This window comes from Dendropsophus ebraccatus, chromosome 8 (genome assembly GCF_027789765.1).
Source record: "Dendropsophus ebraccatus isolate aDenEbr1 chromosome 8, aDenEbr1.pat, whole genome shotgun sequence".
Lineage (NCBI taxonomy): Eukaryota > Metazoa > Chordata > Amphibia > Anura > Hylidae > Dendropsophus > Dendropsophus ebraccatus.
In genome coordinates, this window is record NC_091461.1 from 85,183,228 (window position 1) to 85,197,810 (window position 14,583).

The 14,583-nt window shown below is 50.4% G+C and overlaps 1 protein-coding gene and 1 long non-coding RNA gene across 3 annotated transcripts in view; one reads left to right on the forward strand and one right to left on the reverse strand.

Annotated features, from left to right (window-relative positions):
* Positions 1-4,287, reverse strand: part of RASSF4 (Ras association domain family member 4) — a 111,186-nt gene extending 106,899 nt beyond the window's left edge. The window contains exon 1 of the mRNA XM_069980818.1: positions 4,231-4,287. The gene's annotated coding sequence lies outside the window, so the exon portion shown is untranslated. The remainder of the gene's footprint in view (positions 1-4,230) is intronic.
* The window catches only part of LOC138799524 (uncharacterized), an 85,669-nt gene that overhangs the window by 35,292 nt on the left and 35,794 nt on the right, over positions 1-14,583 (forward strand). The gene's annotated exons all lie outside the window — the stretch shown is intronic.

The window sequence follows — 14,583 nt, forward strand, 5'->3', positions numbered from 1 at the left end:
TTGCACACCTCTACATAAATCCAGGCATATCTGAGCAGCCTGTGCACTTTTACTGAAATCTATGCCAAATCTGAGTTGGCATAGATTTCAGCTATAATGTGTGCCCGTGTGCAATCAGGTGTGAACCCCCCCCCCCCCCCCCACCTCCACACCTTCCCCTGTGACAGTGATCACTATGACAAGTGAGAAGTGCCAAGCTTCCCTCCTTGCTGCGGCGGCTATAGTCTTGGTTCTCCTTCATATGACTGTAATTTGCAGTCCATGTACTGTGAATTTCAAAGTGCAATGCACATGACCATGGATTCCACCATCCATTGCCTTGAGCCCAGATGACAAATATAGGATGTGACCTAATACGGACCGCACTGTGGTCCAGGCTCCATGGACTTCTATTAGCCTTACACTCTATGATTGCAGGTGGTCCGTGGTTTTTCCACAAGTGCCCTTATCTGGAAAACTGTTTGGCAGCACAGTCGTGCAGGAAAAGCTGCAGTATCACTGGCAAAATCATATGGTTAATAAGTTATTGACTATCCCACACACTACATATGGGCATGGCTTCATCCACATACAGCCAGCACAACGTAGAAACATGCCCAATATGTTATGTTTGGTGCAGTGTAAATTATAAAAGGGGTTACATTTTATCATAACCAATAAATATGCACAGTGGCGGATCATACTGTAGGTGGTCCAGGCGGCCAATCGGAGCCCGAGCCTCCTGGTTGGCGCCCACATCTAATCTTGTCCTGAGCGCATGCACAATTGCTGACAGCCACCTGGGACTTTTGGTGCAGGCAGCATCTGTCACACACACTGCCAATGCAGGGAGACAGAGAAGGAGTCAGCAGCAGTGATGGGGAAGCCTACACTGGGGCCCATCTACTAACATGGCAGACTACACAGGGGGCCATCTACTAACATGGGAGACTAAACTGAGGGCCATCTACTAACATGGGAGACTACACTGAGGGCCATCTACTAACATGGGAGACTACACTGAAGGCCATCTACTAACATGGCAGACTACACAGGGGGTCATCTACTAACATGGGAGACTACACTGGGGCTCATCTACTAACATGGGAGACTACACTGAGGGCCATCTACTAACATGGGAGATTACACTGGGGGCCATCTACTAACATGGGAGACTACACTGAGGGCCATCTAATAACATGGGAGACTACACTGAGGGCCATCTAATAACATGGGAGACTACACTGAGGGCCATCTACTAACATGGGAGACTACACTGAGGGCCATCTACTAACATGGGAGATTACACTAAGGGCCATCTACTAACATGGGAGATTACACTGAGGGCCATCTACTAACATGGGAGATTACACTGAGGGCCATCTACTAACATGGGAGACTACACTGGGGGCCATCTACTAACATGGGAGACTACACTGAGGGCCATCTACTAACATGGGAGTCTACACTGAGGGCCATCTACTAACATGGGAGACTACACTGAGGGCCATCTACTAACATGGGAGACTACACTGAGGGCCATCTACTAACATGGGAGATTACACTGGAGCCTATCTACTAACATGGGAGACTACACTGAGGGCCATCTACTAACATGGGAGACTACACTGAGGCCCTCTACTAACATGGGAGATTACGCTGAGGGCCATCTACTAACATGGGAGATTACACTGGAGCCTATCTACTAACATGGGAGACTACACTGAGGCCCTCTACTAACATGGGAGACTACACTGAGGGCCATCTACTAACATGGGAGATTACACTGGAGCCTATCTACTAACATGGGAGACTACACTGAGGGCCATCTACTAACATGGGAGACTACACTGAGGCCCTCTACTAACATGGGAGATTACACTGAGGGCCATCTACTAACATGGGAGACTACACTGAGGGCCATCTACTAACATGGGAGATTACACTGAGGGCCATCTACTAACATGGGAGATTACACTGAGGGCCATCTACTAACATGGGAGATTACACTGAGGGCCATCTACTAACATGGGAGATTACACTGAGGGCCATCTACTAACATGGGAGATTACACTGAGGGCCATCTACTAACATGGGGAATTACACTGGGGACATCTACTAAAGGGGGACTGCACGGGACCCTGGGTACATTTAATCTGCTCCTGACTATACACAAGATCTCCATACGCCTATATACTATACACAGCGATGACACATACTGGACAGTTACTTCCTCTTTTCCTGTGTTACTTTAGGTTCCTCTGACTTAAGTAACAGAGTGGCGAGCGCAGCCTTTTGGGGTGGCGAGGGCGGCCTCCCTCCTAGGGAGCTGACAGGTGGCCTCCTTCCGAGGGTGGCAGGGGCGGCCCCCCTCCTGGGATAGTGGCAGTGGCCTCCCTCCTGCGGCAATGACAGTGGAGCCCCCCCCCCTGGGATAGTGGTAGTGGCCTCCCTCCTGGGGCAATGACAGTGGCGGCCCTCCTCCTGGGGAGCTGAACGGTTGCCTCCTTCCGAGGGTGGCGGGGCGGCCCCCCTCCTGGGATAGTGGCAGTGGGCTCCCTCCTGCGGCAATGACAGTGGCGCCCCCCCCCCTGGGATAGTGGTAGTGGCCTCCCTCCTGGGGCAATGACAGTGGTGACCCTCCTCCTGGGGAGCTGAACAGTTGCCTCCTTCTTGGGGTGGCGGGGCGGCCCCCCTCCTGGGATAGTGGCAGTGGCCTCCCTCCTGCGGCAATGACAGTGGCGCCCGCCCCCCCCCCTGGGATAGTGGCAGTGGCCTCCCTCCTGCGGCAATGACAGTGGCGGCCCCCCTCCTGGGATAGTGGCAGTGGCCTCCCTCCTGCTGCAATGACAGTGGCGCCCGCCCCCCCCCCCCTGGGATAGTGGCAGTGGCCTCCCTCCTGCGGCAATGACAGTGGCGCCCGCCCCCCCCCCCCCTACTGGGATAGTGGTAGTGGCCTCCCTCCTGGGGCAATGACAGTGGCGGCCCTCCTCCTGGGATAGTGGCAGTGGCCTCCCTCCTGGGGCAATGACAGTGGCGCCCGCCCCCCCCTCCTGGGATAGTGGTAGTGGCCTCCCTCCTGGGGCAATGACAGTGGCGGCCCCCCTCCTGGGATAGTGGCAGTGGCCTCCCTCCTGGGGCAATGACAGTTGCGGCCCCCCTCCTGGGATAGTGGCAGTGGCCTCCCTCCTGCGGCAATGACAGTGGCGCCCGCCCCCCCTCCTGGGATAGTGGTAGTGGCCTCCCTCCTGGGGCAATGACAGTGGCGGCCCTCCTCCTGGGATAGTGGCAGTGGCCTCCCTCCTGGGGCAATGACAGTGGCGGCCTCCTCCCTGCGGCAATGACAGTGGCGGCCCCCCTCCTGGGATAGTGGCAGTGGCCTCTCTCCTGCGGCAATGACAGTAGCGCCCTACCCCCCCCCTTCCTGGGATAGTGGTAGTGGCCTCCCTCCTGGGGCAATGACAGTGGCGGCCCCCCTCCTGGGATAGTGGTAGTGGCCTCCCTCCTGGGGCAATGACAGTGGCGGCCCCCCTCCTGAGATAGTGGTAGTGGCCTCCCTCCTGGGGCAATGACAGTGGCGGCCCCCCTCCTGAGATAGTGGTAGTGGCCTCCCTCCTGGGGCAATGACAGTGGCGGCCCTCCTCCTGGGGAGCTGAACGGTGGGCTCCTTCTTGGGGTGGCGGGGCGGCCCCCCTTCCTGGGGCGATGATGGTGGCCTCCCCCTGGTGTGGTGACGGTGGCCTACCCCCTGGTGTGGTGACGGTGGCCTACCCCCTGGTGTGGTGAGGGCAGCCCCCTAGGCTGGCACAGCAGTCAGGATACCCCATCAGGGTCTCCATAATGATGACCAGAGGAAGGGGGTCACTGCCATGGTGGATACCTTATGACGCTGGTGACACCATAGAGGGAGCACTGAGCTCTCACAGAACAGGTTACTGATACAACTAGGAATCACTGCGTGTGTTGCTGATGGATGAAATAATGGGAACATACGGAGCATAATGCCGGAGCTGCATATCACACTATTCACACTGGACGCTGCGGTAACAAGCTGTGTAACCCATCCAGCACTGCTATGTCCCGGCAGCATCAGCCATACAGTGCGCGCACTTGTCATAGGGATCCCACTTCCTGCACAATGTAACGGGAACGTGACCTGCCGCGCTGAGAACAGTGAGTGCAAGCTCTTGGGACCAGGCACCGTGTGACGAGCACCTGCACGATCCCCCCAGTACTGTACCAATCTCTCACCTGACGGCTGCTCCCGGCTCCGGTGCTTGTACGGACACACAGCTGCACCGAATCCCGGTAGACGCTACTGGAAGCCAAACAGCCAATAAGCATTAGCCTCCTGCGAGTGTCAGCCAGTAGGAGAGAGGGGGCGTGGCTTATACTTCCCAGCTAGGTGAGGCGTTCTCCGCTCACCACAGTGTCCATGGAGACGGGATGAGGGCTGCTCGCTCCCCCGGGGACCCCTCACACAATGCAGCATCGGTCTCATCTTGCTTTATGGGGAAACACGGATGCCTCTAGGACCCAGTGACTTCACGCATTGATAATGAAAACAATAAGCTGACTGTTGTTCATTATAACAATGATGTTTTCAGCACTTTTGCCGGTAATTACTGCCGCAAAGTGTGAATGGCGGAGGCCAGCAGGGAATGGGCAGCTTGTAGTTACTGACGGGCAGGGCCGGACTGGGACTTAAAATCAGCCCTGGCAATCAAACCCCAGCAGCCCACATACCATATCCTTCCCTATATATCATGGATAGCCGTGTAAAATACGAGCTGTAGCAAATTCTGCTTCATTTATCCATGTCCCCACTACTCCCCTAAACATGTGAACCCCACCATCAGCACCTAAAAACAATGCTATAACATGATCTGCTGTGGATTTGATGTGGCATATATATGCACTCATTCAACTCATTAAATCAGAAGCATCAAATCCGCATTGGATTAGGTATGAACGTGCCCTTAAAGGAAACCTGTGGGGTCTATTCCAGGTACACAGCTGTAGATCCCAGCGTACAGATCAGGGACTGGATCTTTAGTCCAGTGTAAACCTCTATAATCGTTCTTTTCATTACCAGCTGAAGTGTCACAGAGGTGGAGCCACAGCAGCACCTTCTGCCCCGCCCCTTCCTGCTCTGACTGATGGACGTATAGGGTGGGGCTGCTGCTGCCGCTGCTGTTGTGAAACTTTAGTTGGAAATGAAAAGGACAATTATATAAGTTTACACTGGACTAAAGGTCCTGTCTGTGATATCTCGCTCACATCTGTCTGCTGAGATCTACAGCCCTAGACCTGGTACGGACCTCACAGATTCCCTTTATAGGAGAAAAACATGGCCACCTTCTTCCAGAAATAGCGCCACACTCTTCTTCAGTTTGTGTGAGGTATTGCAGCTCAGTTCCATTGAAGTGAATGGAGCCAAGTTGTAATAACCATACACTGAGGACAGGATGGTGCTGTTTTTGGACAAAAGTTACTATATTTTTTAAATCCCTTTTATCCTGACTATGTTTGCACACCATATAATGGCGGTCAAAGCTACATAATAAGCTGCTAGATAGCCATTTCCTACTGGATATCTATCTATCCATCTATCTATCAGTAGGGCCACATGAAAAATTGAAGGATATATAATGGTAACATAGGTAAGAATTTTATGTGCATGATAACAGTGTCATAGTTAATAACACCAGTAAGCAAATATCACCATAGTGTACCCGTTACTGCCATACTGTTATTAAGCAAACCCACCAATACTGCCAATACTACCAGTATATAAGTAACAAATAATATCACCACACCATGAGCACTGCCATTATCACCACATAATGACTAATACCACTACACTGTGACTGAATACAATCCACTATATACAACACTAATATTACCAATAATACGAGTAATACCATCACACCATGCCCACTACTCTCACCATACAGTGACTGGATAATACCACTATACCATCACACCATGCCCACTACCCTCAGCATACGGTGACTGGATAATACCACTATACCACCACACCATGCCCACTACCCTCACCATACAGTGACTGGATAATACCACTATACCACCACACCATGCCCACTACCCTCACCATACAGTGACTGGATAATACCATTATACCATCACACCATGCCCACTACCCTCACCATACGGTGACTGGATAATACCACTATACCACCACACCATGCCCACTACCCTCACCATACAGTGACTGGATAATACCACTATACCACCACACCATGCCCACTACCCTCACCATACAGTGACTGGATAATACCACTATACCATCACACCATACCAACACTAATATTACCAATAATACGAGTAATACCATCACACCATGCCCACTACTCTCACCATACAGTGACTGGATAATACCACTATACCATCACACCATGCCCACTACCCTCAGCATACGGTGACTGGATAATACCCTCACCATACCATCACACCATGCCCACTGCCCGCAGCATACAGTGACTGGATAATACCACTATACTGGCACCAAATAACAGCCACTATATAAAGACCAATATTCTCCCAGAACAGTGACAATAGAACACAGATGTCACACTCCGGCCCTCCAGCTGTTACAGAACTACAAATCCCATCATGCCTGGACAGCTAAAGCATGGTGGGAATTGTAGTTTTGCAACACCTGGAGGGCCGGAGTTTGACACCCCTGATACTGAGGTAGATCCCAGCTGTATAAAGGTTCTGCAGACCTGATAAGTGATTATAGTGCAATTACATCCTGTCACTCACAGTAGGCGTCTTCTCTGCATGACCAGACGTCCACTTTTCCTTTTCTTCTCCATCTGGCTCCGGTCATCAGGAAGGCTTCTCTGGCCAGGACTCCTCTCCACGGGATCTGCCAGACAGACATTTTAGGCTTCATGCTCCAGCAACATCCTCATCTATACATCCCCCCCCCATATAGAATAGCCCCCCTGCTGTACATCCCCCCCATATAGAATAGCCCCCCTGCTGTACATCCCCCCATATAGAATAGACCCCCTGCTGTACATCCCCCTATATAGAATAGCCCCCCTGCTGTACATCCCCCCATATAGAATAGACCCCCTGCTGTACATCCCCCCATATAGAATAGACCCCCTGCTGTACATCCCCCCCATATAGAATAGCCCCCCTGCTGTACATCCCCCCATATAGAATAGACCCCCTGCTGTACATCCCCCTATATAGAATAGCCCCCCTGCTGTACATCCCCCCATATAGAATAGCCCCCCTGCATCCCCCTCCCATATAGAATAGCCCCCTGCATCCCCCCAATATAGAATAGCCCCCCTGCATCCCCCTCCATATAGAATAGCCCCCCCTGCACCCCCTCCTGTATAGAATAGCCCCCTGCACCCCCTCCTCTATAGAATAGCCCCCTGCATCCCCCTCCATATAGAATAGCCCCCCTGCATCCCCCTCCTGTATAGAATAGCCCCCTGCATCCCCCTCCCATATAGAATAGCCCCCTGCACCCCCTCCTGTATAGAATAGCCCCCTGCACCCCCTCCTCTATAGAATAGCCCCCTGCATCCCCCTCCATATAGAATAGCCCCCCTGCATCCCCCTCCTGTATAGAATAGCCCCCTGCATCCCCCTCCCATATAGAATAGCCCCCTGCATCCTCCTCCAATATGGAATAGCCCCCCCTGCATCCCCCTCCTGTATAGAATAGCCCACTGCATCCCCCTCCCATATAGAATAGCCCCCTGCACCCCCTCCTGTATAGAATAGACCCCCTGCATCCTCCTCCAATATGGAATAGCCCCCCCTGCACCCCCCTCCTATATAGAATAGCCCCCCTGCATGGCCACATGTGAAGGGGTTAAAAAAAAAAAAAAAAAACATTCTCACCTCACCTCGCTCCCAGCAGCTTCTTCCTCGGCTGCATCTTCGGTCCACGGCGGCGGCGGCTCGTCCTCTCTCTCCTCCAGGTCCTCAGCGGCGCGTCAGGGAAGTGACGTCACCGCTGGGGGCCTGGTGGAGGTGGCTGCAGACGTGCCTGCGCGCGGCACGTCTGCGGCCCTCGGCACTTGGGGGGGGGGGGATAACAGGGCAGAGACACACCACCGCAGCCCCCTCCCGCCACCACAGCCCGCTCACCTCGCCTCGGCTGGCCCGCTCCTGACGTGCTCCGCCAATCAACGAGGGGCCGCATCGGCCCCACGTTGATTGGATTGGAGCGGAGGAGCATGTCAGGAGCGGGCCGCAGCGGTGATAGGACAGCCGGGCGGCCCACGGACTGGTAATCTGGCCAGCCCAGCGGGCATTTGCCCGCCTTGCCAGATTACCAGTCCGGGCCTGCTGACGGGAGCCTGGCTGAAGCTTGTAGTCCTCCTTCAGCACAACAAGCCGAAGAGGGGTGGTCCTGGTCTCCTATACATAGATGGAGATGAGTGATGGTGTCTGTGAGCTAGGGGGCATCTGCAGGGAGCAGCATCTATAGAGCGCAGCCTGAGGCTATGTTCACAGTTTTTTTTTCTTTTTCTTTTTTTTTTTATAACTTATTTTTTATTAAATTTTTCAAAATTTTTCAAATTTTAGAAAGGCATACAAAGGAGCAGTGAATTGCATGCACAGCAAATGCTCAACATCAGCATACAGTCGTCAGAGCAATAATAGACACAGAACATAACCTAAACAATATCCGTAAGGATATGGATCACTATAGTGGCGTCTGCTCTATCCAATGAATCCACACACAGGGTTTTTAACCAAAACCAGGAGTGGATTGAAAACACAGAAAGGCTATTTTCACATTGTTGAAATTGAGTGGATGGCCGCCATTTAATGGCAAATAATTACAGTTATTTTAAAACAACGGACGTTATTTTCCATTAAATGGCGGCCATCCACCAAATTTCAACAGTGCGAGAACATAGCCTTTCTGTGTTTACAATCCACTCCTAGTTTTGGTTAAAAATTCTTTGCAAAAATACAGTGTGTGAACATAGCCTGAAATTGTATATACGGAAGTGGTTCCAACAGTATTCCTCCAAAAATGTCGGGATGATGAGAGAAGCGCTGACGAAACCAAGTGCTTTGCTTTGTTTAGATGAGCAATTCGCTCAACTCTATAAATAATGCTCATAACAATTACATATATGCCAGGAAACAGTGCTTGGGGCCATATAGTAACGTAGTAAAAGCTACAGGGGTGATTTTATAATGACTGGTTCCCTTTAGTGGGGTTGTCCAGTGTTTAGAAAAGCATTTCCACTTTCTTTCAAAGACAGCACAACTCTTGTCTCTGGTTTCTAATTGATGACTCTTGTCTCTGGTTTCTAATTCAGCCCCATTCACTTCAATGGAACTGAGTTGCAAAACCCAACCTAGTATGTCAGCAGTTAAAGGGGCATTTCCCATTCCCATATTCACTAACTTGTTAGGTGATGGGAAAGGCAAAAGCCATTTTACAAATGCATTAAATTAGCAAAATTGCTTTCTTTTGAAAGTTGTCCCCCTCTCTCCTGCTGTCATGTTGTCAGCTGTTGCCTTGAATCCTGTATGTATATGTGTATTTAACCCTCCCGATTTTCTTCGCTACTCTGGCCCTGTTTGTTACTCTCTTCTCTCTAATCATATCTTTCCCCTAAAGCCCCTATTACACGGGGTGACATAGAGGAGAAAACGAGGTGAGGCTGCCCTGGTGATCGCTAGATCGTCCGGGCAGCCCATAGAGGATAGCGGTGGTCTGCTGCCGCCGCTCCTATTCCATGAGGCCACATCAGCAAATCGCTGCTATCACAGTTGTTTGTCTTTCACCATGTTGAAAGAGAAACAACAGCAATGATCAGGGGACATCGTTCATTTCGGCTGATCGTTTCCTTTTATTACTTGGGCTCAGCCAATCAGGGCTGAGCAAGCCAGAAGCCATGTGATGCGCTCTAGCCAATGAAAAAGGCTGCTGGTGCGCATGTGCGCCAGCAGCCTTTTCCTCTCCCATTCACTGCAAAGAGGAAGGAGACCAGGCCTGCCCCCTGCTGTGATGACATCAGCCCAAGATGGCGCCCAGGAGAAGAGGACAGGGTCGACAGTGATTTGGTATGTATAACTTCTGGTTGGGGGTCGGGGTCGGGGTGGGAAAGGGGGGGGGGAACGGGGTCAGACAACTTATTAACACAAGTTACAAAGTTATATAACTTTGTAATGTGTGTTAATTAAAGGGGTTGGCCACTTTATAGTAAGATATTTCAGTGTACAGTATTAGTAACTGTACTCACTGTATATACTGACAGCAGCTCCCTGTGTACTTCATAGAGGTAAAATCGGACTCCCCTCCTCCAGGCTGTGCTACCCTGCTCTGCGGTGTTTTGGTCCATACGATGCCGACATGGAGGAGCATGTGACCATGCCCCACCCCCCAGTGTCCACCACTGAGCCTGTATATGTCTATGGAGGACACAAGGGGCAGGGCATGGTCACATGCTCCTCCATGTCGGCCATTTTATGGACAGAAACAAAACAGAGCAGGGCAGTACAGACTGGTGAAGAGGAGTCTGATTTTAGCTCTATGAGGTACATAGGGAGCTGCTGTCAGTATATACAGTGAGTACACTTACTAATACTTTGTACTGACCTATTTTACTATGAAGTGACCAACCCTTTTAAGCAGAAAAAGAGTAATGCTGCACTACCCCTCTAACCTTAATGTGTCTCCTGTTAGGCTGTGTTAACACATGCTGTAACACAATGAAAATGCAATGTAAATGCATCATTTAGGCAATGTTCACATATAGCATTTCTGCCAGTCTTTTGGTCCAGTATTTTTTAACCCCTTCAGGACTGGACTGATTTTGGCCTTCAGGACCAAAGCCTATTTTTTAAATCCAACCTGTCTCACTGTATGCGGTTGTAGCTACGCGATGCTATAACTTTTCTTTCTGATTCTGAGAAATTTTTTTTGTGACATATTGTACTTTAGGTTAGTGGTAAATTTTGGCCTTAGGCTGAGCCTGATCAGCTTCCGTAGTTGAGACACCAGGAGGCTTCTGAGAAGCCTCCTGACGTCACAGCAACCATTGGGGCTGCGCGATCTCACCGCACAGCCCCGATGGGGGACAAAGGGAGGATGCTTCCTTCTTGCAGCACTATAGATGCTGCGATTGCACAGATCGCTGCACCTATAGGGTTAACTGCCGAGATCAGGGCGGATGCCCACCTATCACTGAAAGACGCAAACCTCTCCATTCTAATTTTTCCCTGTCAGTTCCACTCCTGATTTTTTGGTTAAAAAGGACTGACCAAAAGACTGATTAAAATACTATGTGTGAACATAGCCTTGATTGTAATTGATCATTTCATTGCAGTGCTGCATTTCATTGTGTAAGGCTATGTTTTCACTTGGTGTTTAGTTTATTATGCATTTTTTAAGTGATTTTGATGCCATTTTTACAGCGAATTGTTCAATTGTGGTAAAATTTTGCTATTGTGGCACTGTTGCTGCTAAAATCTTGGCAAAAATAGCGATATCTTACAGCAGTTGGGCAATTCGCAGAAAAAGCATTGACCCCTTTAGAAACGGGCTAGTTTTCATTTTTGCGCTTTTGTTTTTTCCTCCTCGTGTTTAAGTCGGTATGATTACAACAATAGGTAATTTGTGAAACTTTTATTTTGATGGCTTTTAAAAAATAAAAACCTTTTTAAAAAACCAAATGTTCCTTAAAATTGCTTTTATATGTTGGTCTATGGGGCTGTGTGAGGTGTCATGTTTTGCACCTGTACTTTCTATCGGTACCTTGATTGCATATATGCGACTTTTTGATCACTTTTTATTACAATTTTTCTGGATTTGATGTGACGAAAAATCAGCAATTTTGCACTTTGGTGGGTTCATGCACTTACGCCATTTACCGTGCAAGATCAGGAATGTGATAATTTAGAAATTGGGGCGATTGCTCACACAGGGATGCCAAGTATGTTAATTTATTTCTTTTTATTTATAAAATAGGAAAAGGGGGGGATTTAAATTTTTATTAGGGAAGGTTTTTTTTTTAGTAATGAAAAAACAGTTTTTTACACAGTAGTTAGTCCCTGGGGGACTTCTAATACAACTACACTGATCTTTCATAAAGATCAGTCTAGTATACATAATGTATTACTCTGGTCTGCTGCAGACCAGATCTGTCAATTACCGAGCTGGTATCAGCGTCATTCTGATGCTGAGGCCTGGCGGGGTAAGGTGAGCGGATCGCCCTTCTGCAATCTCATCGTGTATTGCCCACCTAGCCAGTCACTAGGACGGGACACAGCCCCAGTCACTGAGTGGCTGAGCGGCCGATAGGCGGATTGTGACCTTTCAGCTGGTGAAGCCGGGTACGTGACATATGCAGTTTTCAGCTGAAGCTGACAGCCGGCTGCTTTAAACGGGACCTGGGAGGGACGCTAGAGATGAGCGAACTTTTCAGAAGTTCGTTCTGACCGGACTTCCGGATTGTTTCGGAAAGGTCGGTTCGACCGAATTTCGGATTTCTTCGGATTTCATAGTTTAAAGCATCTATATGATACGAGGGTAGTGTATTTGGTTGAATTTAGGGCTCTACATGTCAGTAACATCGTTATCTTTTCAATATCTTAAAGTAATTTTTTTTTTTTTTTTTAAGACTTCAATATTCACCATTACAGGGTCTATGCAGGAAATTCACCATTACAGGGTCTATGCAGGAAAAAGGTCACAAATGCAGTGAAGGAGCAGCAGTAGTCATTGGAGGCCAGTGGAGGTCCAGCAATAGTCATTTGAGGCCAGTACAAGAGCAGCAGTAGTCAACATGGAGGCCAGGCAGAAGCAGCAGTAGCCAACATGGAGGCCAGGCAGGATCAGCAGTAGCCAACATGGAGGCCAGGCAGGATCAGCAGTAGCCAACATGGAGGCCAGGCAGGAGCAATAGTAGCCAACATGGAGGACAGACAGGAGCAACAGTAGTCAACATAGAGGCAAGGGCAGGCACAGCAGTAGTCAACATGGATGCCAGTTAAGGCCCAGCAGTAGTCAACATGGATGCCAGTTAAAGCCCAGCAGTAGTCAACATGGATGCCAGTTAAGGCCCAGCAGTAGTCAACATGGATGCCAGTTAAGGCACAGCAGTAGTCAACCTGGATGCCAGTTAAGGCCCAGCAGTAGCCAACATGTAGGCAAGGGCAGGCCCAGCAGTAGTCAACATGGATGCCAGTTAAAGCCCAGCAGTAGTCAACATGGATGCGAGTTAAGGCCCAGCAGTAGTCAACATGGATGCCAGTTAAGGTCTAGCAGTAGTCAACATGGATTCCAGTGAAGACCCAGCAGTAGCCAACAAGTAGGCAAGGGCAGGCACAGCAGTAGTCAACATGGAGGCCAGGCAGGAGCAACAGTAGCCAACATGGAGGCCAGGCAGGAGCAGCAGTAGCCAACATGGAGGCCAGTACAGGAGCAGCAGTAGTCAACATGGAGGCAAGGGCAGGCACAGCGGTAGTCAACCTGGATGCCAGTTAAGGCCCAGCAGTAGCCAACAAGGAGGCAAGGGCAGGCACACCAGAAGTCAACCTGGATGCCAGTTAAGGCCCAGCAGTAGCCAACATGGAGGCAAGGGCAGGCACACCAGTAGTCAACCTGGATGCCAGTTAAGGCCCAGCAGTAGCCAACAAGGAGGCAAGGGCAGGCACAATATTGACATTTGCCATTGACAGCACGGTCTGTAAATGGGATGAAGACTTTAGAAAGTGTGTAACTATTAGGTTTAAAACATGTGCCATACACGGTACGTGCCTCATACGACGCAGTGCGGAGAGAATGTTGCTCCCATTGTCACTGACCACCGTCCGCACTTTAAGATGGCGTGGAGTCAGCCACGAGAGGATTTCCATCTTGAGCAGGCGGTGCAGCTCTTCCCCTGTGTGTCTCCTTTCACCCAGGCAGGCTAGATGCAGCACAGCATGACACCTCCGTGCTACACCCAAGTGGTACAAGGGAGGAACACTGGCGGTTGAGGAGGTTTTGGACCTACTGGAGGAGGTGAAGGAGGACCGCTACACAGGAACCCTGCTGTGACAACGGGGTGGTGTCATCGCCCTTTCCTGGGGGTCCACCGGCCATATTACATTTACCCACTGAGCAGTAATGGACATACACTGCCCTTGCCCGTAATTACAGCTCCAGACGTCTGTGGTTAAATGTACATGTCTGCTCACTGAATGGCTCAGCGAGTCAGCAACCTTTTCGCGAACATAGCTATACATGGCCGGGATACCTGTGTTTGAAAAGCCGAGTCGACAACTTTAAACGGCAGACCCTGGAGCACCAGCAACTTGGCCAGGTGGGCGTTCAGCTTGACTGCTGCGGGATTGCTGGGTGCATATGTCTGCCTCCGGTATAGGGACTCCATGATGCCAGGCTGCCTATTGCTAGCAACACAGGGGCCACCAGCCGAAAAAGGGAGTAAAGACACACTCCCTTCCACAGAGGAGGTCTGACTCTATTAAAGGCCCCCCTGACCACTGCTGCTTCCTGCTGCTGTTGACCGCGGGTCTGCCTGGGCCTGCTGTGACCCACTATCACCCCGTTTCTCCCAGGCGGAAAGGTGGTGGCGC